Here is a 27,667-nt window from a genome sequence, read left to right as displayed (position 1 = left end):
ATTCAGAAGAAATCTGTATACTGCTTAAATTGCAAAAATTATTCCAAGAAGCAGCCGAAATTGAGTAGTACTATCTTAGCCTTACTACAACCCTAAAATTATGGTAATTAAGTTGACATTTTCTTCAGTTAAAAAAAGTAAAAGATTACTTCTCTCAATCAAGTCCAATGAAAATATTTTTAGTCTTCAATGACTAAAAAATTATTATTTCTCACATTCTTAAACACATTCTCTCAATCTGTTTTATGCTGACTTCTCTCATCAAGAGTGTATCACAATATGTCTTTGTCAGGAAAAATAAAATGTTCTCTGGACATTTGTGGATGACCAATACAATGATAAAATAGTTTTCAAACTGACTTTCAAATTGCAAAGATGGCAATAAACTAAAATAAGAGCAGAGTAGTAATGATAAAATGTTTTTTATTTCACTAAAATTCAAGGTCTCAATAGCACGGGTAGAATTATTTATGCAGCAGGTTACAAAAAAGGATAAAAATAAGAGAATGCCATTTTTAACAACGGATGACATGAAGACTACCATTTGAAAACAAGACTAATCAACAAACTGCACAAAATGGGATCTGAGAAAAGCAGACATACTCAGGGTTAGGAATGAAAGACAGTTTAATTACTTCCTTGTTTTATGAAAGCTTTGAAGCATCAATTAAGCTCTTCAGTTAAGGAATTAAGAGCAAGAATAGTTGTGTTACTTAAATAAAAACCAAACAACATTTTAAAATCATCCAGGGGAAAAATAAGATGCTTTAAAGTACAGTCACTTCCTCATCAATTTAAGGATGGTTTAATAAATGCAGTAAATCTGTATTACAGAATACTTTTTTAAATGAGGAATACCAGTATTATAATCATTGCAGCTTACATTTATTAAGCTAAATATCATGGGCCAAATGTTACAAGCACTTACATGTTAACGTTCTCAAACAACCCTAGGAACAATTACCATTCCTGTTTTTCAAAACAGAAAACCAATGTACATGGCAGCAAAGTAGTCTGCCCAACATCACACTATGTAAGTGGAAAATTGGGATTCATCCCCAACAGTCGAGCTCCAGACACCAGGGCTCTTAACCATTCACCAAATTGCCTCTCTTTCTGTGCAATGGTATACAGAAGGATGTCTATATGACACACTGAATAAAAAGGCAAGCTGCAGAATAGTGAGTGTGTGTGTTTAAACAGTACAATCTCATTTCTATTTCAGAAAAAAATTCCCCTCTGTATATATAGATGTAAGTTTATTTTTTAACTTCCAAAAGAAAAAAAATTAAGATTATGCTTAAGATACTATAGTACACTTTCTATTTTATACATTCCTGTGTTGTCTAAATTTCTTACAGTAAGTGTGAGTTTTCAAAAAAAATTTTTAAAAGCTATGGTTTAATGACATAAACTTTAAAGGCAATGCAATATGTAGACTCATAGATTACTTTCTTAAGAATACTTTCAATATTTATTATCAATCCACAACAATAATCAATGTCAGGAAGAAAGAAGACACATTTTCAAGAAAATTACTATTTTTCAAATCCATCAGTGATTTGTTAATTATCATCTCAGATAAAGAAGAGTTTTTGTCCTGAATGAGCTCACAGTCCCTAACAAGAGATCAGAGGAATGTATGACTCATCTTTTGTAGTCTGCCCTAATAACTCCACCTATATTTGTGTATCAGACATTTGCTAGGAACTAAGACAATCAGTACAGATGAGGCACAAAGTAATAAATCAACTAGATTCTTTCCAGTAAGCTCCCATTTCAACATCTATGAATTTTACTTACCTAAATTTGCATGCTCAATTCCAATGGACCAAATTCTAGTCAATTTAGGAGTGAACTCAGGTAGTCACTGGTTACCACCTAAAATATACTCAAGTTTTTCTTATCAGCAGCTGCTCCCACGTGTATTTTTTAAAGGCTACCTTCTTTTGGAATAAAATTTAAATGGGTAAGTTTACTGAAAATAGAAAACATGAACAAATTACATGGCTAACAAGAAAGGGGGGGAGCTAAATTAGCTATATAATTCAGGATTTTAAATGTATTATTTCCTTGGCCAAATAGGAAAATTGTGGTTTAAAAAAAAGTCCTGGTTCCCTTTTATAACTAATGCCATTCAACTTATTTCTCCCACTTTGCTATAAAGAATTTAAAGCAGCTAATTAGAACGCATTTAATAAAGGAAAATAATACAAAGTAAAAGGTAAAAAAGAAAAACAATAAAGATCTAAATGGAACCAGGAACCAAACTACTGAAAACTCACAATAGCTAATATTTAATGTTCATAACCTATGATCTACTTCAAATTTTAACATACTTCTCTTCATATCTTTTGATCTACTTCTGTAATTTATCTCCCAAAAATACCTTTGCAAGTACAAAAAGTATCTGTATAAGAACGTTTAGTGCAGCATACTTCATAACAGAAGAAAATAGAAATAATCCAAATGGGAGGTGGGTATAGCTCAATGGTAGAGTGCATGCTTAGCATGCACAAGGTCCTGGGTTCAATCCCCAGAATTTCCATGGGGGAAAAAAAGGGGGAAATATTTTTTAAAAAACCAAAAAACAAAAAAAAAACAGAAGAAGAAGAAGAAAAGAAAAAAAGAAAAAGAACCCAAACAGATTACAGGAAATTAATTAAAAATAAGTTAAGGCATACTCTCAGTAAGGAATTCTAACTTCAAAAAATTGGGACAGATATTATTACTGACACAAAAAACTGATCCAGATAATTAAGGGGGAAAAAAAAACACTATAAAACAACATACATGATGTGATCCATTTTTAGTTTTTAAAATTAAAAAATGTTAAAATAGACTAGATTAATAACAGTATCATTTCTTGAGTACCAACTATGAACCAGACAGTATACTTGGTATTCTACAGACAGGATCTAATTCAACCCGCAGAACAACTTGTGAGGTATCATCAGCCCCTTCTGACAGTCAAGGGAACTGAAGCTCAAAAACATTAAATTAAGGGAATTGCAAAAGATCATATGACTATTAACAACAGAACCAGAGCCTAAGTTTGTTCAACTCCAAAGTTTTGCTTTTTCTTCTAAATGTTCCTCACTAGTATCTTTTAAAGTATCAAGTGCATTTTATAGTTCAGATTTTATCAAATTTAATTCATCTGAAATAAAATTATAAATTGTGATGTCACTTGAGGGAAACAAATATTCAAGTTTAAATGATAAGGTCTTACTGAAACTATTCAATTATCTAGTATTCAATACCACAGTTATAATGTATTTACATACAGGTCTCCATATCAAAACATAGCAAATTTCACAAAACTCTGAAAGGCTAAAAGTTACAGTATATGAAAGGCAAACAAAGTTTTAACACTGAGGTATACAAATCATAAATCTGGCTTTATCCTTAAAATGTTAAAATGTTAAATTGGTTTATTAGACGAGGACAATAGTTACTATCTAATGACTTGACTATGAGAAAAATTAACTGTCATAGGAGTTTTTCATTTCAATTACAAAGTACTACTACCTATATACAGTAGCCAAGACATGGAAACAACCTAAATGTCCATCGACAGATGACTGGATAAAGAAGTTATGGTATATTTATATGATGGAATACTACTCTGCCATAAAAAGTAAAATAATGCCATTTGCAGCAACATGGATGGACCCAGAGACCATCATTCTAAGTGAAGTAAGCCAGAAAGAGAAAGAAAAGTACCATATGATATTACTCATATGTGGAATCTTAAAAGAAAAAAGGACACTATGAACTCATCTACAAAACAGAAACAGACTCACAGACTTAGTAAACAACCTTTTGGTTACCGGGGAAAAGAGGTGGGAGGGGATACATTTGGGAGTTTGAGATGTACAAATGTTAGCCACTGTATATATAAAAATAGATTTTAAAATAAGTTTCTTTTGTATAGCACAGGGAACTATGTTCAATACCCTGTAATAACCTTTAATGAAAAAAATAAGAACATGAATATATATATGCGTGACTGGGACATCATCTTGTATACCAGAGATTGACACATTGTAACTTACTGTACTTCAATAAAAAATAAAAAGAAAGTACTACTACCAATGCAACAACGGTAATGCAAAAATAAACCTCAATTCTTCAAAAATTAGTAACTTTCCTGAAGAGATGGATATTTTTAGAAATTTTAGGGTTTCCACTTCACAGAATCTATTTGTGAGAAGATATGGGTCCAAAATCATAATTGAAATGTATCTGGAAAATATTGTGCATGACAAACTCCACAAAGCAGATAGTATGCAAATAATAAAAAGCTGACTATATTGCAAAATTGTCAACATGAACTAGCTTAACAGAACTCAGTCCACTTTTATTAGCAATACTTTCCTTTAAAAAAATTATTCAAAGAGAAAATAAAGGCACAAATATAGTAAACTGTCCATGGTGTCAGACCCCATCCACAAAACTTAAAGACAACATTCATTTCTGGAGAAGCCTATTACCCACTGCAGGGAATCCATCTGCCAACTAATGCTACTAATCCACCTCATCTTTCATTCACAAATATGAATGGAAACTAACAATCATCAGACATTAAGAAAGTAAAGAACCAAGATGAAAAAAAAAAACCAACCCCAGAGGGAGAGGGATGGTTCAGGGAACAGGAAAAGATATTTTTTTAATTTCCAATTAGTACTTATGGAAAGATTCAAGATAATATTCCAGTCATAAAATAAGACAGAACTGCCACACACATTAAAAAGAAAACAAAAGTTACTGCACATTGAAAAGGTAATCATTAAATGTTTAATTTTTTTAATTTACGTACCCTTCAACTCAGCAATTCAATGTACAGGACTCCACTCCACTAAAATAACATGTGTAAAAGGATATACACTACAGATTTTAACACACACACACAAAAAGAAAAAACCCTATAAACTATACAAATATCCATCAACAGCAAATGAGTTAAATAAATTACGGCATGACTACAAAATAATCTATGTATCAACATGTGAAAGATTTATATGATACATGAAAAAGCAATCAATAAGCATATGCAGTATAATCCCACTTACAATCGTTTTAACAATACACGTAACAAAGTAATAGCTATTACTATATTACTATATAACACAAAGTGCCAGGCACTACTTTAAGCACTTTATGTGTATAACTCATTTAATTCTCACGACAACCTGAGGCACTAAAGTCTGTAATAACCCCTTTTACATGAGGATACAGGCACACGAAAAGGTTAAATTGCTTTCCCAAAATACACAGCCACTAACCCACATATATAATCTATGGGACTTGAAACCCTCCAAGATCACTTCACATTTCCAGCAGTAAGAACAAACCACAGAGTCCAGTTCCAGAGTCCATCTAAAAACCTCCACCTCTCTCCCTCACCCCATGCTGAACTATCAACTGTGATAGCCTCTAAGGATGGAAGTGGAAATGAAGGGTTTTAAATATATAATATAGAGGTATAAATCAATATAATTTGTATTCATTGTAAGTTTTGAACCTAAACTAAGATCTCAATAAAGACATGAACTTAGAATATAAAGATAATTTCCAAAACAGTAAATAAAAGCTAATAAATGTGGGAGAAACAACTGAATCTTATTAGTAATATAAGAAATGCAAATTAAAACTATATAATCTTCACCTATTAAATTGACAAAAACTGAAAAACTTGACTATTTAATGCTGGTAAAAATAGCAATATGCATTAATCATCCTAATATTCACAACTGCTGATCCAGTAAATTTTACTTTATTAAAGAAATATCTGAAATATTGAAAAACATTATACACAAAGATGTTAGTATCAGCATTTCTTTTAATAAAAAAATGGTTAACTGAATAATTCAGTGATAAGAGATGTTTTAAGTATATTGTTGTACAGCCATGTACAAAAATTTTATAAAGCCATTAAAGAAGCCCTCTCAAAATGTTTATTGAAATGGGTATATATCAATACATTAAAGTCAAAAAAATAAGTTATTCACAGTATGATTAGCAACTATGCAAATATGAATATATGTACATAAACACATATATGTCAACACATATATAGATAAATACATACATATATTAAAAAATTCCTCTAAGGAAATACATCAAAATGCTAACAACAGTTACCAATGAGTGGTAGAGCTATGAGTGATTTTTTTTTCCTGTGATTTTTACAGTAATCACATATGGCTTTTCTGTGGGAATTTCTATTTGTTTTTAAAGCAGAAAAGCCTTTTCTCTTCATATTACAAGAGAAATGAACGAAGTAGTGCCCATCCAGATATACCATATCCTACTGGTTGCTGAGCAGCATATCCTAGTGTTTCTACATCATGCCCATCTCCAGTCAAAGGCAGAAAGGACAGAAACTCAGGCACAAACACAGCCCATCCAAATGGCAGTGCATTTATTCCAGGGAGTGGCCTGAGCAGCACAAACAGCAACTTCAATTCTCTACTCAAATCATTACCCATCTCTCACCTAACATTTAAGGTTTACTTTTGACATGGTACAGTACTCCTCACACAAGCTACACACAGGAACAGACCTTTTTACTCCTCTACTATATGCCATCCACTCTGTCCCTGAGGGAAATGCTACCCATTTAGTAAATTTACCCACCAAGCCAGCAATCACTGTCATTCTGGACACTTGTCTATCATCAACTGAAACAGACAGGTAAGCCTTGCTGCTTTCTAAAAATGGCAAATTCTGCTCCGTGAAGGACAGCAAATGCTAAGAAATCGAGAATGGGTGGTTTCCCTGCTAAGGCTATAAATCCCAATACACAGTGGCATTCCCTCTGCACAGTAGAATCTGCAATATAGCATCTCCTTCCCAAGAAAAGCCCAATTCTCCTGGCAACAACCTTTAAGAGAATTCTGACCTAGAGCACGCTCTCCAGGCTGCTCCTCCTCATGCCTGGTCACAGGAACCAAGCAGCCGAGTCCTATGCTATACCTGCCCATGCTGCAGCAGCAGCCATTTTTGGCTCAGCCCTGCTGCAGCCCCAGATGAAAGTCAGGACAGCAAGTACAACTCTGTAACAAATAACAGGCATCATAAAAAATGTTGCACTAATGTGTCACATCATTAAAAAAAAAAAAAGGCCTTTTTTTTTTTTAATGATGCCTATTTTAAAGTTCTTTAAACCCTTTCCCTTGGTGTCATGAAAACACATTCGGGGAAATAGACACAAGTATTGCTATTATGGTAAAGACCAACTTAATCAGAATGCTTGGGGAACAAAATTCATAATAAATTTTTACTTAATAGTTAACCAAAAAATGCCCCCTTTCTCCCTTGATTCCCTGTTGAAAATCTGCAACTGTATCTTAAATGCTCTTCACTCTCTTAAAATAATGGATATAATTTAATCTGTCTTTGCTGAATGAGGAACTTGCAAGGAGTCCTATTTTAGCTTAGTTTCATTTTGAAATAGAAACTGCTTTATTTTTCTGATGATAATAGTGATACATGGTTAATATAAACAAAATCACTTAGCACAAAAAGAAAATGAAAATCGTCCAATCTCACCAGCAACCAGAAATAACTCTATGAACACTGTTGTATTGGCAAGCACTTTTTCTAAATACTAAAAATTTGATTATATATGCTATTTTTTATTGGCTTCCACAGAATAAACATGGACCTTTTTATGTCAGTAAATGTTCTGCAACATTTTTAAGGGTTACATAGAATTTAGATACATACTGAGCCCAGAATTTGCCAAGAACCCTACTACTAGATCGTTAGCATGTTTCAAAAGGTTTGCTATTATAAATAACAATCAGAATTTTATTTCAACACTGACTTTCAAAGTACAATTCTGCAAAAGCAGATGATATTAAAACAAAAACAAATTAAAAAAAGACTGATTTCAAAGTAATCTTTGGAGATATACTGGAACAATCCCTTAGAATATTAACAAAATTTAATAAAACAACAATCCAGTTTCTGTTACATCGCCTAGGGGCACAAGAAGCAAAATCCTAGGTCAAACTGTCCCATCTACCCCACTTGGAAAAGAGATTCATTTTAGTCTGTCTCACTTTAAATATCTGTTTAATAAAAGAGACTAACTTCAAACAAAAAAAGACAGTGGCAGAGCCTGGAGAAGAACTGATAGCAATCCTGTCAGGTAAAATGGATCCAGGCCTCTAGGTGGACATTTCGGAAGTCCATCTTCAGATTGGAGGATGGGGAGAGTAAAAGGCTTACAAGAGGTTTGAAAGACTCCCAGATCTATAACTGACAGGGAAATAAGCACTTAGAGCAGCCATGCTCAAAAGTACACCTGCACATTCCATCACAGAAATTCCTTTGGGTTAACAAATTTATTTGAAATGCCATCTATTTCCGGTTCTGTATCCCTTAAATGGAATGAGTCAAACATGCTAATGCTAGGAAAAATAACAAGGACAATAAAACGCCCCATTTCCCCATTTTCAGGGCCTTCAACATGGAGCTTCTTCACGGAAATGGAAGTCTACCTCCCTCCAACCCAAAGACCGGTTCCTAATGCAACTTCAATTACCCTTCCAGACTTCACAAGTCACGGCTGAGCCGGTATCTACCACCATAAGCTCAAGAACTTTCCAAATACTGTATAATGAACTATAACAACACTTGAAAAATCTGCATAACTTAGTGAACTACTATTTTCCAAATGATCAGTGTATGATGTTACAAAATCATCCATGGGTAAAAGATTCATTCAAAGCACAATACAAGCCAATGGAATACAAACCACTTAAATAAGTGCATGAAAAGTTCATGGATGTGGTTTCTGGTTCCAAATTGAAACAAGCCTTTAAGAAAGACATTAAAATACTCCTTTCCTCCTCAATCTCCTTCCCATATTTGGTGTGAGACCAATTTTCTTCAAATAAAATACTGTATAGCAGAATGAATGCAGAAGCAGATATGAGAATCCAGGTGTATTCTATTAAGCATTATAGAGGCATTAAAGAAATTTGCAAAAATATAAAATGCCACTCATAATTTTCATTTTGAAAAATACTTTTCATTTTCAAACAAAGTTAATCTATAATAGGTTTGTCTTTTATTAAGTGAATACCTTTAAATTTTTAATGTCTAATATTGTAAATATGAACAGATAAAGCCCAATAACAAAGGCTTTCTAAGGTCCTCAATAATATAATGTACAGAAGTTCTGAGATTAAAAAAAAAAAATCTGAGAACCACTGTTAAGTCAGTGAACACTGTGTTGTCTATGGAAAATTCACATCAGTTTCCTGGAGTATAATCTCCAATCTACAGGATTAAAATATATGGGATGTTTTCACTTCTGCAAGAGATATTTTCACATCAAATTTATATATGCCTCCTTCACAATGTTAGTATCAGATAAATCAGCTCACACACACATTAGTAAGTTGACTCCTAAATGTTTCTCACTTCTTTCTCATATCTATTTTCTAATTAGATTGGAAATTTTTCAGGGACAATGTCAATCTTTCATTTTACTTCTTTCCACAGTCCTCCTGCAGTATATAACAGGCATTAAATGTGTGCTGCCCCTGTACCAGTGCCTTACAGCCACTTTCAGAATTGCGTGTTATTTCTGAAGGGAAGTTAAAAAGTACATTACAAAGACTTCTAGACAGAAAAAAGTCCTCAATCATTCAGAAGATTCTAATGGCACTACGAATAGCAGTAGCACTAATTCTTATAACTATCAAAATATGGTATCCACCTCCATGACCTTTCTTTCTAATAGTTGAGGCCATCTGAGAAGGGGCTGAATCACAAAGGATTTCCATGATCCAATCCAACCCTCACGTTCTAAGATGCTGATTCTTTTTATTCTCAATCCCAGCATTAAATAATGCTGGATACTATGGTTGTTTAGGGGCTGGAAGATGAGTCAGCAGGTGAAGCCATTTGTGAGAAGCAGTTTCATTACACTTCGAACAACACAGAAGCCAGCAAAAGACAGCTGCCATTGTTTACAATGCTGAACATGCTGTCGGGTTTCACAAGCCTATGAAACTACCTATTGTCAGCAAGCTCCATTTTTCTTAGTTAAGGGCTAAGAAGAATGAGACTGAGCTACCAGCTCCTAAAGCACAGTGAACAATCTCTTTTCTCAAAGCAGAACTAATATAAGTGCCTAAAAGAACATTCAAAAACCATTCTTGCAACTAGGAGTGTGCCTATGATTGCAATAACCCAGGTCTCTTCATAGACTACTAACGTTATACATGCTCAGACATGGGGAAAAGTGCTTCCAACAAGAAAAACAACTAAAGGCTTTTATTTTAATCATACAATGCTGTTAACTATTTAAAGCACAGTTCAGTGCTTGTTTAAAGGAAATGAAAACAAGTGGATAAAATATGAATTGCTAATCTTTATATTTGAGAGAACCAGAGAGGCCAAACAACCTGAAACTCAATGGAATTACCTTCTCCTGTTCTGGTTTAGAGTATTTTCAACTCAGTTTCACTTCTCAGATCCTAAGAATTTTTCTGTCTTAAGGACCCCTCCAAATATATTTTTCAAAGTTGTGATTTCCAACAATGAATTAGACTGGAAAACAACTTCTGTTTTCTAGTTTCATATCCAATGGACCCTCCAGGCATTACATCTGAATAATTTCCCTTTCATTTCAAACACAGTCAAATTAACCTAATATTCCTAGTTGAACTAACAAGGAGATACAGATATATACAACACCCTTTATCTACATATCCCCTTAGTACTATGACAAAAGATGCCCTTTTAGCCAGCATGTTTTCACTATTAAGTGTGCTATTATTTGATACCAAAATAATATGCCTTTTCAACTAAAACTTACAAACTATGTGCTATGAATCTGCTACTAACCATGCACCAACTGTAAACAAAGGCTGAAATTTAAATCAGAACTGTATCTATTTTTTTAAATATATAAAGTCCAAGTTATCTTCAAAAGCAGGTTGATTTTTAAAAAACCATGGAGATTTACCTAGCTCAAGTTTCTTGAATAAAAATATCTATGCACGTTTCACATTTCGGAAAACAACAGAGAAAAAAGTAGACAAACTGAAAGTCATCCTTAGGAAAAGTACACACAATTTATCTTAAAAGTCCCAAGTAATAAGTTGTTACTCATCCATCAATCTTCAATTTGAATTATTTATTACAAATATATACCCCGATCCTCCCTAACAACTTTCCAGCTGGGTCCTTCTAAAACACGAATTGACCACATTATTCCCAGCCTACAGCTTTGATGGCTCTGCACTGTCACCTGAGTGAAATCCAAGCTCCTCAGCATCGCTTGCATGGCCCTTTCTGTGGCCTCTGATTATCCACTTCTCCCCTCCATACTACTATTCTAGCAATGACGAACAAGTCATCTGTCACTGCCCTGAGTCTCTGCATGTGCTGATTCCTGGCTGAAATACTCTGTCCCACCACTGTCTTTCAAATGGCTCATTCATCCTTCCAGATTCAATTTAGAAGTATCCCCTTCTCCAGAAGGCCTCTCCCCTCATTCTTTCCAGTTTCCTCCCACCTACCCCCTTAAGTCAAGTGACCCTCCTCAGAGCTCCCACAGGCCCTGTACTTATTGATTCCTGTTTACTTACCCTTTTAGATATCTGTTTCCTGCATTAGGACCGTAAACTTCTTGAAGGCAAAGACTATCATTTATTTCTAATTCCTCAGTGCTGAGCCCAGGACACACTGTCAGTACTCAATAAACATCTACTGAATGATTAAGCTGGAATACACAAATAAGAAAATAGATTTCTAAAGAGAATCTATGGAGGAAATATCCCAACTCTGCTTTGTTCTACATTCCATGTGAAACAGCTTGCCAAATCACCAGTTCCCAGTTAGTACAAATACTGGACTAACAAAGTTCCCAACTTGTAAGCCTTAGGTCCACAAATTCATCATCCACAAGATATTTTCACTATTACAAAAAGCCTAAGAAATTATACAGCAATCCACAATAAGAAGACAAAGACTAGCTAACTAAGAGATCAGTTCCTTTTCTTCTGCTTAAAACTTATCAATTAAGGGTGGTAACATTGAGTTCATTTAGCTATGCTTAATTCCTGATTAGCATATAAAGATCTTTTATTACAAATGTGAATTCAAATTAATGATTTTGTAATAACTGCTGCCCGGAACCCCAATAATAGCCTATGAATAGCCAAGGTAGTTAAGTGACTTCAATATTTTTTAAGTTTTTTATTATGAAATATGCCATTATTATAGAAAATAAGCAAAAGTACAGATTCAAATATAAATACCCAAACCAAAGCCCATCAATGACTAATTTTAGGCTTGCAGAGAAAGAGAAAGGAATTTTTCTTCAGTCCCCAATATTCTTTAAATGTAACAATTATTTAAGAAGAGTTTGGGAGTTCAAATCAAAAGGCTACTTGTCAAGTATTAAATGTCACTTTCTCACTACACAAAGCTCAGTGGGAATCTAATCTGGAACGATTAAAAAGACTGTCCTTTCTTCTCTTTCCTCTCAGCAGCTTCCTCTCTTCTACAGTTTCATCATCTTCATCAAATCACTGGACACTTAATGGACTTAGAACCTCTGCTTCTCCCTTCACGCTCTCTGTTATGCTTGTATTTTCACAGATTTGTTTTCCTAGATCTTTCTGTTCATGTGACGTTCATTTCCCTATTTCCAAACATGTCCAGTTGTCTCCATTTGTTAAATGAGTAAGACATTTCATTCATTTCAAACCTAACATGTCCTAAACTGAATTTATCTGCACACTATCTCAAAACATGACATAAAATTAAATCCTGCATCTTTCTTACTCCATCGGTGACAGCATAATTTTCCAGTCTTAAAGCCTTGGAGCCACTTTTAACTCATTACTTTCTTTTATCAAGGATATTCGAACCTCTATGTTTCTTCCTTTGATAATTTTCATGATATAGTGGTCATCCTTTCCTTTTCATTTCCCTTTAGCTTAGACGTGCAGCAGTAAAACCTTGGAAAACCTCCAACGGACCTAGCATACAATCTCCATGCTTCCTATGTATCTCAACCCATCCAGCACAATCTTCATCTTCCTCTAATGACCAAACATGTTAGTAGGTTTTAAGCCTTCAAAAACCTCCACCTGCTACAAGATAAAAGTACAGATTATTTAGCCAGATATCCAAAAGTTTCTAAAACTGTCACCACACATTCACTGTTTTCCATTTCAGCCAAGCAGGTCTTCTGCCTACCCAAACACATCCTGTACCATTTCCTAACTGCTGTAAATGTATTTTCCCTCACCCATAAATGTTCTTCCCCCTATGTCTACCCAAATGCTACTTCCCACTGCTCTAATCCTCACTGGTCTTTCTGGCCTCTCATCTCCTACCTCCATTTAGAAACCACCTTAAATATTTAACTGTTTGACTGGAGTATCTAAGAGGCAGACAGCACATTTCAGGTTTCTTCTGTACCTCCTTGAACAGGCAGCACATATCATTATTAATAAAAACTTGCTCCTCTGGTCATTTAGTAATTATTATGTGTCTACCAAGCCTCACGCACTGTTAGCTTAATCTGTGATATCAAAACAATGACCAGTATTTATTTCCCTTCCCTTTTCGACTTCTCTTATTCTCAAGATTCCAATACTTCTTTCCCTCTCCCTTGAGCATCCTAACCTTACCATTATCAGTTGTCCTTTTCTATTCAGTTGAGGCTTCAGCTGAATAGCAACTAAGCTACTTCCATAACTATGATTCTGGAATACAAAAGAAAACTGATTTTCCTCTCCAAATATTCTGAGAAAAATTACAAAGAGTGACCAACATTTGCCAGTTGGAGGCTTCTAACAACTGTCTTTATCATTGACACTAATTTTCACACACAGTCCCCTTATGAGCAGACTGAAACCTAAATTTCACTAAAAGCATGCATAGACTTACCTAGACTTTGTGATAAATATATGGTTTACTGAAGAAAGAGGATTGTGATTTTAAAAGTACCGATTAATTATAACTTACAATAACTAAATTTCTATTTCAATTTAGCTCCTTCAAGTAAAACAACTCACCAGACCTGGCATTCAAAATTTAACACCAGTAAAAATAGAGGCGCTTCATCCATGGGTTCCATAGGGATAACTAGAGTACATCTTTGACCTTAAATCTCATCAAAAGAATTTATTCTTAGGTAAACTCAAAGAATATGAAAATACCTACATCTTCTGACTAAATCAAATTGTTTGATATGAAGGAAAGACACTAAAACTGCAGGTCCCCATACAACCTAAACATAAAAAGCCCTTCAAATTCAAGTCTCTGGGAGCAAAAAAGACAAAAAAAGCAAAGCAAAACAAAAAACCTCTACACATTTCTTCCTTCATCTACTCTGCTAACAGAAGAAGGAATATTTTTAAAATCTGACCAAGTTTTAATATAAATTAGAAATGTGATTCTTGGGGAACTCAGATGCTGGCCAACCTAACAACAAAAAATTAAGTAATTACATGTGATACACTGTGATAACCTAAAACCATACTGGAAATTGGTAAAAATAATGAAAATGAAAAATTAGAACCACCACCACCAAAAAAGCTATGTTTTAATTCTCAAATTATTTCCCAGTAACAAAAGCTTCTGGTACTGTGTTTAAAATGTCAAATAAGTCGAATCACTTCCCTGGACAGAAACCACTAAGGTTACTGCCTTATAAACTACATCATAAAGTTTAGAAAGAATTTTCTTCCATTATCTCAATCATATCATAATCCTTTGAAAAGGAAGGAGGTATTATTTTCCTCATTTTATAGATAAGAAAAACTAGAACTCAAAGAGGTTATAGGATTCACCATGACATACAGCTACCTTCATGTAAGAAAGGGTATATTAGAAAATGTACAGGAATCTATTCATTTGTGTAAAAGAAACACAGGAAAAATAAACCAGAAATCACAGAGATTGGTTACCGACAGGTACCGGTTGGAAAGAAGGGGAAACAGAAACTGGGAAGCAGAAATAGGAGGCGTAACACTTCTCTGGGTATATCTTTTTTTACATAACTCTGACTTTTAGAATCACATATCCATAAATAAACAATCAAAACCAAAAGTAGAGGAATAGGGTTAGCAATTCTCAAATTATTTTGTGTGTATACTATAATTAAATAAATGAGTACACTGTAGATAATGAGAGCCAGGTTTCTTATTGTTGGAGTATTTAATAAATAAGGAAAATGGGAATGTTAAATTGAGTGACGTTACAGAAGAATTAGAGCTATCAGCGTAAATTCAGCGTTTTTAATGTGTATACAAATACAGAAATACAGATAATGTGTATATAAGTAGGTTAGTATACATACATATATTTCCTAACTTTGTTAAAAGGGCCTAGAAGCAATGACATTCCACTAATAATGAAACACGTAGGCCCAGATCTTGGTCACTAACGCCATTCTCCAATAAAAAGAACCAGGATTTCTTAGAGAAGTGGGTGATCCCAGCACTGAGGCAGGAAAAATACAACATGAGCCTGAAACAAAAAGAATATGAAAACAAATGTATGTATACCTATGCACGACTGGGACATTGTGCTATGCACCAGAAACTGACACATTGTAACTGACTGTACTTCAATTAAAAAAAAAAAAGAGCCTGAAACATCTTGTGGTGCCAGAAAGTAAAGAAATGCTTAACATAGGAGCCAATCTGAAGGCACTCCTAATGACCACACGTGAATTAATCTGAGCAACAAAATACATGATGATAGTACTGGACTTTAACTCTCAGAATAAAATACATATCCATGATTTTGCGATGATATAACTATATAATAGAATAAATAAATAAATGGAGAAGAACTCTTCCTTACAGAAGAATTACAACTAATAAACGTAGAAGGAAAGAGAAAATAGAAAATCCCAATTAGGCAACCACAAACTTAATAAATGTTGCACATAAGATCCACCAGTTGCTAAAACTGGTGGGTCAAAATTTGAGAAGAAACATTATTTGCAAAGTCTTCCACAAGATACTTATCAACTACAAAGGGAAAGACAGTAACTATAAGGTAGAAAGACCTGCAGATACCAACTTAACCAATAATCAAAGTAATCATTCCATATCGACATCATGCACTTCTTGGCATGATATACTTCAAAAGAACTCATTTTGATATTCTTCCCAGAATGTAAAACCTCATTCTGATCACGAGAAAACATCCAATAAACCCAAGCTGAGGGACAGTGTACAAAATAACTGATTGGTAATCTTCAAAGACATCAAGGTTATGAACGACAAGAAAAGACTGAGGAACAATTAGAAACTAGAGGAGACTAAGGAGAAATAACAATTAAATGCAATGTGCGATTCTGGAACAGAAAAAAAGATAATGGAAAAACTGGTAAACATTCCAATAAGGTCTGCAGTTTAGCTGATAATACTGTTATCAATGTTAATTTCCTATTCTTGATAATTATACTGTGGTTATGGAAGATGTTAACATTAGGGGAAGGAGATGAGAGATATAAGGGAATTCTTCCTACTATTTTGGCAGGTTTTCTGTAAGTCTGAAATTAGTTCAAATAAGTTGCTATTTTTTTAAAGACGGGCTGACAATACTTTTGCTCCTATTTAATTCACATGCTAATGTCAAAGACCTTTATGATAACCAAAAGATCAAATACAAATTGTTGGACCAAAGGATATAAAATGTTTTGTTGCCTCACAAAGCATTTTAGTAGCTTATCTAGAAATAGCATAGCATAAAGACTTCAAATTTTCTTAGCTACATAATGGTTACCAGGTAGTGTGACCACATAATTAACTATCCAAACCAGGATCATTGCAGGACTAAAAGGATCTTTGGTTACCCTACTAGGAGGTCAAAGTGGTCCGTGTAAAGATCTCAAATTAGTCTGAGCTGTCATCAACTTGACGCTTAGGCAAGTCATCCTCATCTCCCTTAGCCTCTGAAACAAACACCCCTGAGGGAGGGGGCCAGAAAGCTGAAACAGGAGATCCCCAAAGTAGATTTTTATAGAGGGAAAATAAGCTAATGAATAATTATATGCTTGAATCTTTTAATAATGATTTTTTTAAAGAACGTGAAGAATGAAATCACTGACTTTTCAGAGCAGCATTCAGCTTTAACTACCTTGCCTAAAATGTACCACCCAGTCACAGCATTAAAGGTAATAAGCTAAGGTCAAGTACTCTGCTGTCTGCTCTTGAAACAGCAGTTACCTCAAGAAATTGGACTAGTTCCAAATTCAACTATTTCTGAAAAAGATCAACAATGTAATATTGAAAGTGTCAGCTGAATATGACATATTAGCTTCAAAGACTCAATAATATTAATCAGGTACTGATGCCATTAAAATTCTACACAGATTAAGACCCATTTCTTTTGCATTTTTAGTAAGAGCTAAGCTAAAGATATGCATAATTTACAAAACTTTTAAAAAGTAGATACATAATTTTTAATAATCAGCAACCCATTCCCACACTGTAATATTTCAAGTCACTGAAGAAATATCTTATATGTGGACATCTTCATACAAACCCTGTTTTTATCAGACCTGAAAGGTTATAAAAAGCCTCTTGTTTAATGTGGTCTTTTCCTAAACAGCAAAAGGAATCCTGTTAGAGATGAGCAGTATTTCTCTATTTTGTTTCCTTATAATATATACATTAGAAAAATCTGAGACTATAACCTAATAAACAAAAAAAAAATTTAACTTGAAAACTACACAAATGCTTTAGGCAGAACTAACATTCTATCTGAAAAATAATGACCCAAGAATTCGTAACTTACAATTCCAATTCTTCACCAGACAGCAAAGTAGTCAAATGCCCATACTTCACTTCTTACAAAGCTATCACTGCCTAATAGGAATTTACCTTAATAACAGAAGCAGGTAAAATCTCGAGCAGCTCTCTTGTTTCCTGGGTATTATACAAAAGGCAGAAATAGACAAAGTTCCTTTATTCAACAGGCCACATTTTATAAATAGCACACCTCTCTAAATCTCAAATGTTTAATGGATTATAAAACTTTACATGTAGTTCTGTGATGCCATTCCTACTCTTAATCTTTCCTGTTCCTTATTTCATCTTGTACACTTCTAACAAATATATCTTCAAAACTACTGTTTTCATCATCAGTTTCCCAATTAAAAAAAGAAGAAGAAATGCAAATGATTTTTGACAAGGTGCCAAAACAATTCAATGAGTAAAGAACAGTCTTTTCAACAAATAGTACTGAAACAACTGGATATCTACATGCAAAAGAATTAACTCGGACCCCTACTTCACATCATACACAAAATTAACTCAAAATGAATCACAGACCTAACTGTAAAAACTCTTAGCAAAAAACAAGGAAGTCTTCGTGACCTTGGGTTAGGCAAAGCCTTCTTTAACACAATACAAAAGCACAAGGACAAAAGAAAAATAAATAAATTGGACTTCATCAAAAGTAAAAACTTTTGTGCATCAAAGGACACTAACCAGAAAGTGAAAAAACCCACTGAATGACAAAAAATATTTGCAAATATTTTATCTGAAAAGGGACTTGTATCCAGAATACATAAAGAACTCTTACAACTCAATAATAAAAAGATAACCAAGTTAAAAACTGGGCAAAGGATTTGAACAGCCATTTCTTCAAAGACAAATGGGCAGTAAGCCCACAAAAAGATACTCAACATAACTAGCCATCAAGGAAAAGCAAATCAAAACCACAATGAGATCTACTTCACACCTACTTGAATGGCCTATATGCAAAAAGACATATAATGAACAAGTGTTGTAACCTTCAAACTTTGCTGATAGGAGCATAAAATGGTACAGCCGCTTTGGAAAACAGTTTGGCAGTTCCTCAGAATGTTAAACATGGAGTTACCTCATAAAGCCTAGCATCTGTACTCTTAGGTTTATACTCAAGAATGGAAACATAGATCCACACAAAAATGTTCATAGCATAGCTATTCATAACAGTAAAAAAAGTTAAAACCACCCAAATGTCCATCAACAGGTGATTGAACAAAGAAAATACAATACTTGGAATATTCTCCAACAATTAAATAAAAAAGGTTCTAAAATATGTTACAACACAGATGAACCATGAAAAATTATGCAAAATGAGAGAACCTATTCACAAAAGACCACATATTGTATTCTATTCACATATGAAATGTCCAGAATAGGCAAATCTCTATAGAGGCTGAAAGCAGACTGGTACTTGCCTAGGGTAGAGAGAACTGGGGGGAACTGGTAAATCTAATGGGTTTCTTTTGGAAGTGATGAAAATATTCTAAAACTGATTGTGGTGATGGTTTTGCACAAGTCTGTGAACATACTCAAAACCACTGAACTGTACAGTCTAAATGGTTGGCTTGTATATGGTATGCAAATTATATCTCAATAAAGCTGTGTAAAAAAAAGTTAACAGTTTTACACAAGTGAAGTCTAACCTCTTCTTATACTCATTCAAAGCCCTCCAGAATCTAGATCCATTATCTCAAGCATTCTACCTTAAGAATCCTCCACTCCAAGATGATCAGGAGGACCCTTACAACCCAGCACACATCATGTTTATTTCAAGCCCAAATCTTTGTTCATGCTGATCATCCACTCCCCACAATCCATTTCCCTCTGCCCTGCCAAACCCTGAATATTGTCTTAAACTTTTCTAATTTTTTTTAAAATCCATCTTTCTGTTCAAATTCTATTTCTTATATGCTATCTTTTAGGACTTAGAAAGAGTCAGGAGTCATCTTACTCACCCTTTCTATTCTACCTTCAAGATTCAATCCTTTCTACTCTCAATGTAAAAAACTCTATTCTCCCTCAAAACTGGCTGTACTTATTTTCTACTGCCCAATTAAAGAAATCAAGGCAATATCACAATTATATGTATACAATTCATAGTTAGCAAACACCACCATGACCACGTCTTTTTTTTTCTTTTTGAGTATGATTGAAAATATGGATGAAGATGGATTCAAAGGGACAATTTTTTAAAAGTACATAATTGTAGAGGGGGAAACCTATGAAGTTACATCAACTTTTAATGTCATAAATAATACAAAACATGACAGGCGCTATAACTCAAAAAGTTTGACTTCTTGATAAAGGTTTGACCCCTTTCTTTCTAATGTACAGTCATAACTTCTGAGCTATAAGCCAAAAGTGAAAGAATATCCTCCAGAAAACCTTTCCAAAGAAACAAAAATAGTTTACCCCAAATTGATGAAGAATAAAACTATTCAAAAAGTAGTTTTTGCTGGCTGACAGTTAAGTAACAAAATAAGCAAGATACAAAACTGTATGTAATTTGATCTTAAGTTACATTACAAAACAGGACAAATTTTAAGTCTATTAAAATTGAAGTCTACAGAAAAAAATGACATGAAATATACTAAAATATTAACAGTGGTTATTTCTATGTACTAAGATTATGGTGACATTTCACTTTTCTATATTTTTTTAATTTTCTGATTTGATGATGTGTTACTCTTAAAATCATAAAAGAAAAATTTTAATAGTAATATTTGACTATAAATGTTTTTTCTCTTTGGCTTTTATACCAACTCTAATCTTCAGTATCTATACTTCAAATACAACTCAGCCACTTTAGATGGCTTTGTAAAGTGGATCAATGCTTATTCCATCTCAAATGAATTATGGAACTATTTTCAATTCAATTACACGTCAGTGTAAACAATTTTAGGGTGGCTTTGAGTGCTAAGAGTGTTGTGATGCCATCTATATTATCCAAAAACTTATCTTAAAACTGATTCCCAGACTCTAATTTAATCAACATTTCATTGAACAAATATTTGCAGACTTTCTACTACCTGCTAAGCACTGTTATAGATGATGGCAATTCAGTAGTGAACAAAAGTGACAAAAATCTCTGCCTTTATGGAGCTTACATTCTCTATCAATAAAATTTAATGTCTCAGAAGAGTCAGGGAACACACCCACACACACGGGGCTTAAAAAAGTACAAAACAACTTTTAGTCAATAAAAATCATAAAAACTGACAAATTTCAAATGTACCTTAAATAGTTTAAACTATCTCAAATTTCAGCTAAGGCTACAGGAGTGAAAAATTCCTTCTGATTGGCAGTAAGCCAAAGAACTAGAAGCCATATGAGAATTCAGAATAAGCTTGGGATCCTGCAATATTTCATCCACGTAAATCTTAGCTGCAGTTTACACATTGCTTGAAGTCAGGCGCCTGGCTAATAATCGAGAAATACTTTATATTAGCTCAAAATATTAATCCTAAAGCAAAAATAGATTGTGTCTCATCCTAAGAGTTCATTTCAGAACTTACTTTCCCTTATAACCTCATAATGAACTAACTGTACCATCACTCAGAGCAAGCCAGCATCTGACCATGGCAACCTTATTTTATGGCTTCAAGCCATCCCACGACAAGCCATGTAGTCTTCACTACTAATGTCACAGAGGCATTTCAGATGTGTTTAGCTAAATCTAACATTAGTAAGACAAAAACAGAGGTGGCTTCTTATATGAGTAAGTTGCCTTCCCTGTGATCCATCTTAGAATGCTTCTAGCACCAGTGAGTCACCACAGAAATGTGTTATTGACCATCAGACTAAGAAACCATTAATAGGTCTCTATAAATCCTTCCCATCTACACACAAGAACAAAAGAAACCTCAAACCATAATCTTCAGAATTGAAAGCCACTATAATTCAAGAGGATACATTAGTAAACTAGCCTAACCCATTTATTTTAGAGAAGGGGAAACCGACGCCAAAAGCAGTTATGTGACTAGTCCAAGATAACACATCTGTTAAAATGGAAAAGCCAAACTCAAATCCAGATTTTTTTTACTCCAAATCAGGTGTACTTCTCAATACACCAAGCAAAATCCACTTATGTATTAAGGTTAGCAGGTACTGTTTCCAAACCAAAGACTAGTGTCAGAAGGGAGGGGGTTATTATGCAATGAGTGGCAAAGAGACCAGCAAAGAGCCAAACAAAGAGATGCAGTCTGGTATGTATCTTCTCATACTTTAATCTTCCTATTATGATGCAAAAGATACTTTGAATCTATGGCAACTGTCATGTTTTGATTGTCATGTTCTCTGGTACCTCCTTCTAGTTTCTCTGCTCCTGATGAAAACCTGAAACATGCCTGAAATCCATTTAGTACTAAAATTCTATGCAGCAGCAACAGCAGTGTACTTGGGGAAAGTCAGCTGGCAGAAGGAGAAAGCTCTGTAAACCATGGGTAATTCTTACTCATCCCTCTAATTTAGCTCAGATGTCAACTTCTTCTAGGAAGTCCTAATTCCTCCTTCCCCCAGAGTAGGAGTTACTGTACTTGCCTCATGGTATTCTGTTCATTTACCTGTCTGGAACTAGTTCTTTGAGGGCAAAGATTTCAACTCCAGACTGAGCACTGAGTATGGCACACAGTGGGTGCTGAATAAATGAGCAAATGAATTTTTAAACTTGCCACTTAGATTAAAGCCCCAAAATAAATGGCTAAAAGGTGGCAATCATATGGTTTAAAACATTTTTTCAGCAGGACTTTCTGTAAAAATCTTATCAAAAACCCCAACGTAGAAAAGGAATGTATCAGTCCTTAAGTGGTTTAAATTCTCAGAGTTTGACAGAAAATACCCATAAGCCTAAGACAGGGAGCAGCAGCAAGAGGCAAGAGCTGATGTAACTCAGGCATCTAACTTTCATCCTTCTTTATCTCCACCTTGCACAGGAGATCCTAGAAGAGGATCTGCTCTTTAAAAGCACAGATTCATCTATGTTGATGGTGGGACTCAGAAGTAAATAGAATACTGGCCACTGAATGAGTTATAGAGTTCCAGTTGCTAGTTATAAAGGTATTTTGCCGGAGGCCTTGCTAACATCTAAACAAGCAGAAACATGCACTGAATCAAATGTGGCAGGCCTATTCCTATGCTTTAAGGCTCAATGAGGTAAAGATAACCTACTTGTCTAGCAGTATGTGGCTATGAACTAATTAAAACAAAGTACAGTATCACTGCATTCTAGACTACTCCACAGAGCTCCTTAATTGTATACAGACTTTGTCTAGCTATTAAATATGGGAGGGTATCCTTCCTCCCACTTCCACATGCAGTCTTGGTAAGAAATAGCGTGACACAGAAGAAAAGACATTCATAAGCTTTGGAGTCGCTCATACCACGGTCTGAACTGCAGTCCACTACTTACTACATAGACAACCTTGAGAACGTTACTTAACTTCTCTGAACTTCAGTTTCCTCACCTGTATAATAGGGAAAGTACCTACCTCACTAGAGTTCTTGCAAGAATTAAAGAAAATCATTTCTGTACGGCTCCTAGAACAGTAGGCTCTCAATAAATGAACACTATTATTATTCAGATTTAACTTTGCTAAAAGCAAAAAAGAAAGCAAAGTTACTGCCTTCAGCCTATAAGATAAAACTGAAAATCAACACAATACAAAAAAAGTAAAACTGTAATACCAAATAAAAGGGAGTATTTGTTTTTAATATATGTCATACCTAAGATAAAACAGTTGAGGACACAGGTTTTTTTCAGGTCACCATTGGCTTTTACCAAATTTAGTTCCTTCAAAGAACCCACTGCTCTGATTTTAACCAGACCGACTGCCCCCAAAGAGTAACTAGACTCCCCAGAAGTGTCAGCAGCCATGAGAGAAATTACATCCTGAAGTCTTTTCATATAAATAGAACACTGTGTATTCATCACAGACAGCAAAATTGTTCTGTTTAAGTCAGAACTATTTGGGCACCTGAATTCAAACTCATTTATTTTTAATTATCTCAAGAATGAGCAATTTCCATCTAAAGAACTAGGCTTTTAATGGCGACCCAAGAACCCTCTGAACACGTAAATAAGATTTTCTGTGCATGGACAGTTTTCTGTACAGAGTCTATAAGCTTTCATCAAAATGTCAAAGTTGTTTGTTACCCAGAAAAGATTAAGAATCACTGTTAAGATTCTCAATAGAGCCTCCTGGAACCTCATATTGGGGTGAGCAAATCTCAAGGCAAGTATCCTGAAGTGCCAATTTCATAAACTATTCATATTGGATTATGTTATGAAAACTCTAAGTATATTTCTTCTGTGCCATTAGCATTTTTCATATCACGGTTTATCTTCTTTCATTCCCCACCATCCCCGCCCACCCTCCACCATGCCCCATCCCTTGCCTCTCAGCAGTCAAAGGCCTGGCCTTATGAGCCTGCCATGCCATGCTGATGCCTACTTAAGCAGGTTCCGTTTAAATTCAAATTCACTATCCTTTCTGATTTGCCACTTGAACACTAAGTACAAATGAAGGACATCTTAAGACATGAATTTCCTTCTAATAGTTTCACAAACTTAAAATACTATCTGAACTTACTAATTCAATTCAAACACAACTGCACCCGTATATTTTGAGGAACTGGAGATTTAATCAAGCCACAGAAAGAGCAACTCCAGCTTTGCATTCCAGTCTCAATGCTTCAACGTGTATCAACTTACCATACCATAACCACTTTCTTCAAAAACAAATGCAAAGTTCCACATTCCCTCAGTGTAGGAAAGAAATGCTCTATTTCAATCCATTTTTAACCAATTCCCCATTACAACTGACGGCATTATACCATTGGTACTCTCTAATGAAATCTATAATTTATACTTCATTAGATATACAAGTTTCTAGATTTTAGCAACTGTAACCTTTCATTGTGTAAAGAAAGCAAAGAGAATAGAATTGTCACATACATCAAAAAGAAAAAATTCTAACTTCAATGACATGCGACCAAGTAACTTAAAGCCACATAAAACTAAGTATCCTATTACTACACACAGACCTAAAAATTATTTCCTTTGGAAATTACACCTTAAATTTGTCCCCTTTAACAACTGTTGCAGTATTAGTAACTACTTTAATGTTGCAACCAACTCACAGTCCTTCCTTTGTGGAATGCACTGAGGAAAAAGCACACTTGAAACACTGAGGTCACAGCTCTTTGTGTCCAGTCAAATAACACCACTAAACTCACCAAGCACTGTCATACTCAGCACTGTGGTCCTTACATATCACTTTGTAGTCAAGAACACATACTACTGGACTCCTTTCATTTGTTTAATTTCCAAAACAGCTGCAAGATGCAGGTAATGAATAATTTATTTGGTGATACAGTATAGAAACTTACAGCCCCAATCAACTATGGGCAATCAAGCCCGAAAAAAAGTGACTGAAATCAGAAAGGAATTTGAATTCACAAAGCATTAACTGAAGATAATGTTTAAGAGATCCAGCACTGAAAACCACCTTGAAGTAAATAAGCATATTAGCCAACCTTTTCCCCCCACAGTAAAGCAATTAGGGATACTGATCAAACTAACCAGATTTTCCATGGGCAACACTAAGGGATCACTAAGCAAGCATTCTCAACAGAGAACAATTCTTAATTGAACAGAATCATGCAGTTAAACATTATGAAATCAGTACACACATCACACTGGAATGGAATTTATCTTACTCTGCGCCACACCACTTGGACTGAAAAAAAAGGGAACTAACAATATTCAAAGAACAGAGAAAATGAAACTTGACAGAAACCAAAACGATGACCTGAAATGACTCTATAAGACAGATACCTTTCCCTTCTCGAAGTAATAGATACAGACAAGAATCAAACTACAGACTGTGAAATAATCTGTGGACCTCACAGCAGTTAAGTTTCTCATCTCTCTGAAAGTCAAACACACGATTACACAAATATAAAAACACATCTAACATCTAATCAGTATTTATTGATTTACACAAATACAACAGATTTGGGGGGTGAATGATGAAATTTTACTCTCAGGTAGGTAATAATACCTTTCTAAACCTCCATGGAATTCATAAACTCAATGTTTTACCTTCACCAGCTAGTCTTTAAAATACCTCGTCACCAAGTTTTTTCAATCAAAGCTGTCCAAAAATTCTACAACTGACCAAGTAACATGAAATTAAACACATTCAACACTAGACTTTCCTCCAGGAGCCCTGGTATCCTCTAGACATCAGGACTATAAAGAGTGAATTAAACGCCTTTAAACATATTCAGCATAACACAAGCCTTCCAAGAAGTGAGACTTTTGGGGGTGATGGGTAATGCCGGTTAACTTCCTCTTCCTTTAAAAAGGTCAAAGACAGGGAAGTGTCCGGTGTAACATTTCCTCCTTAGATCGCCTTCCACCACAAACCACATCACAACTCCCCCAATCGCTTAAAAACATTAGCCAGACAGAGTCCCTTCTGCAAAATTTCACCGTAGATTTAAAATCCAACTTACCTCAGTAAAGAGCTGAGCTTAGTTTCAAACAGGAAATTTACCAATAAAGTTTATTATGTATTAATAATATTAATTAGGGAAGCCCGCCATGCCCGCTGCAGGGGGAGCTTAAGAGAGAAGAAGAGGGTGTAGTCACAACAATCAGAGAAAAGCCTTCCCTGCAGGGCTGGTCCCAGGCACCAGCGAATTCGGCCTAATAAAGGGGGGGTGGGGGAGGGAGGAGGTTTAGGGGAGGAGAGGAAGAAGGGGGAAGGGTCCCCCAGTTCTAAAAGGGAAGGGCTGCAGAAGAGAGGCCGAGTGGAGCTAGTTTTCACAGTAGTGCAGAGGGTCCTGGGGTCCCCCGCAGTGCTGCTGCTGGGACACCCCCAAAAGCTCTGGTCAAGCCGGGTGCGTGGGCTGAAGGAGCAGTCCCTTCCCTGGCTGGGCTGTGGCGCCGGGCAGGAGGGTTCCCCGGGGGAGGGGGCCACAGCCCCCTGGTCTGCAGCGAAGAGAGCCGAAGGACCGACAAGAAGGTGAAAAGGATACTGTTGGGGCGCCTGGGTCTGGAGGGCCCTGATGTTCGGGTGAGGAGGGGCCGCTGCCGCCGCCGCCGCCGCCGCTGCTGCTGCTGCCGCCGGGTGAGGAGGCGGTACCGCTGCTGCCGCCGCCGCCGCCGCTCCGGTGCCGGGTCCGGTTCCTGCTGCAGCCGCTGAGCCTGATTTCAGAGCCGGTTTCTGCGGTAAACTCATGGCAAAGCGAAGCCACCAACCCCCCCAGAGCGGGACCGGGCGCGCCGGGGTGCAGGGGCCGGGGGCAGCGGGGGGGCGGGATGGGGGCAGACCCGGGGAGGCGGCGGGAGCGGGGGGCCGAGGGGAGGCTGGGAGGAGGAGGAGGAGGGGGCCGGGACCGGTCACACACGCCCGCCGCCGCCGCCGCCGCCGCCGCCGCCGCCGCCGGCAGCAGCAGCCGCCCCGCGGGCCAGCACCACCGGCTGCCGGTCTCCGTGACAACGCGACCCCAGGGGGGGGGCCGGACCCGGCGGGGGCAGGAGGCGGAGAGACCGGACCTTTCACGGCAATATCCTCATGGGCCGGCGGCGGGGGGTCTTTATCCCCCTTCTCGGGGGAAGCGGCGCCCTTCTCGGTAGCGGGGCTCAGACGATGCCGGCGGATTTTCTTCACTCAACGAGCAGAGCATCCAACATGGCGCTGCGGCCGCCTCCAGCAGTCCGGCAGGACGGCCGCTCGGAAAACTTCGGGTCTTTTCGGAGTGGCTCGGGAGGCCGAGGGTGGGAAGCCTCTTCGGCTCTTTCCGGAGTCTGCGAGTGGTCGGGATTCTTCGGAAACACTCGGGGG

The 27,667-nt window shown here is 36.1% G+C and overlaps 1 protein-coding gene across 2 annotated transcripts in view; it reads right to left on the bottom strand.

Moving 5' to 3' along the window:
- EIF4G3 (eukaryotic translation initiation factor 4 gamma 3) overlaps window positions 1–27,008 on the bottom strand; it is a 319,467-nt gene extending 292,459 nt beyond the window's left edge. For both annotated transcript variants that reach the window (XM_031464263.2, XM_064493971.1), the window contains exon 1: window positions 26,859–27,008. The gene's annotated coding sequence lies outside the window, so the exon portion shown is untranslated. The remainder of the gene's footprint in view (window positions 1–26,858) is intronic.
- Between the last annotated feature and the right edge of the window lie 659 nt (window positions 27,009–27,667).

Source organism: Camelus dromedarius, chromosome 14, assembly GCF_036321535.1.
Source record: "Camelus dromedarius isolate mCamDro1 chromosome 14, mCamDro1.pat, whole genome shotgun sequence".
Lineage (NCBI taxonomy): Eukaryota > Metazoa > Chordata > Mammalia > Artiodactyla > Camelidae > Camelus > Camelus dromedarius.
The sequence above is the reverse complement of the archived record's forward strand: the minus strand, read 5'-3'. Positions and strand labels throughout refer to the sequence as shown.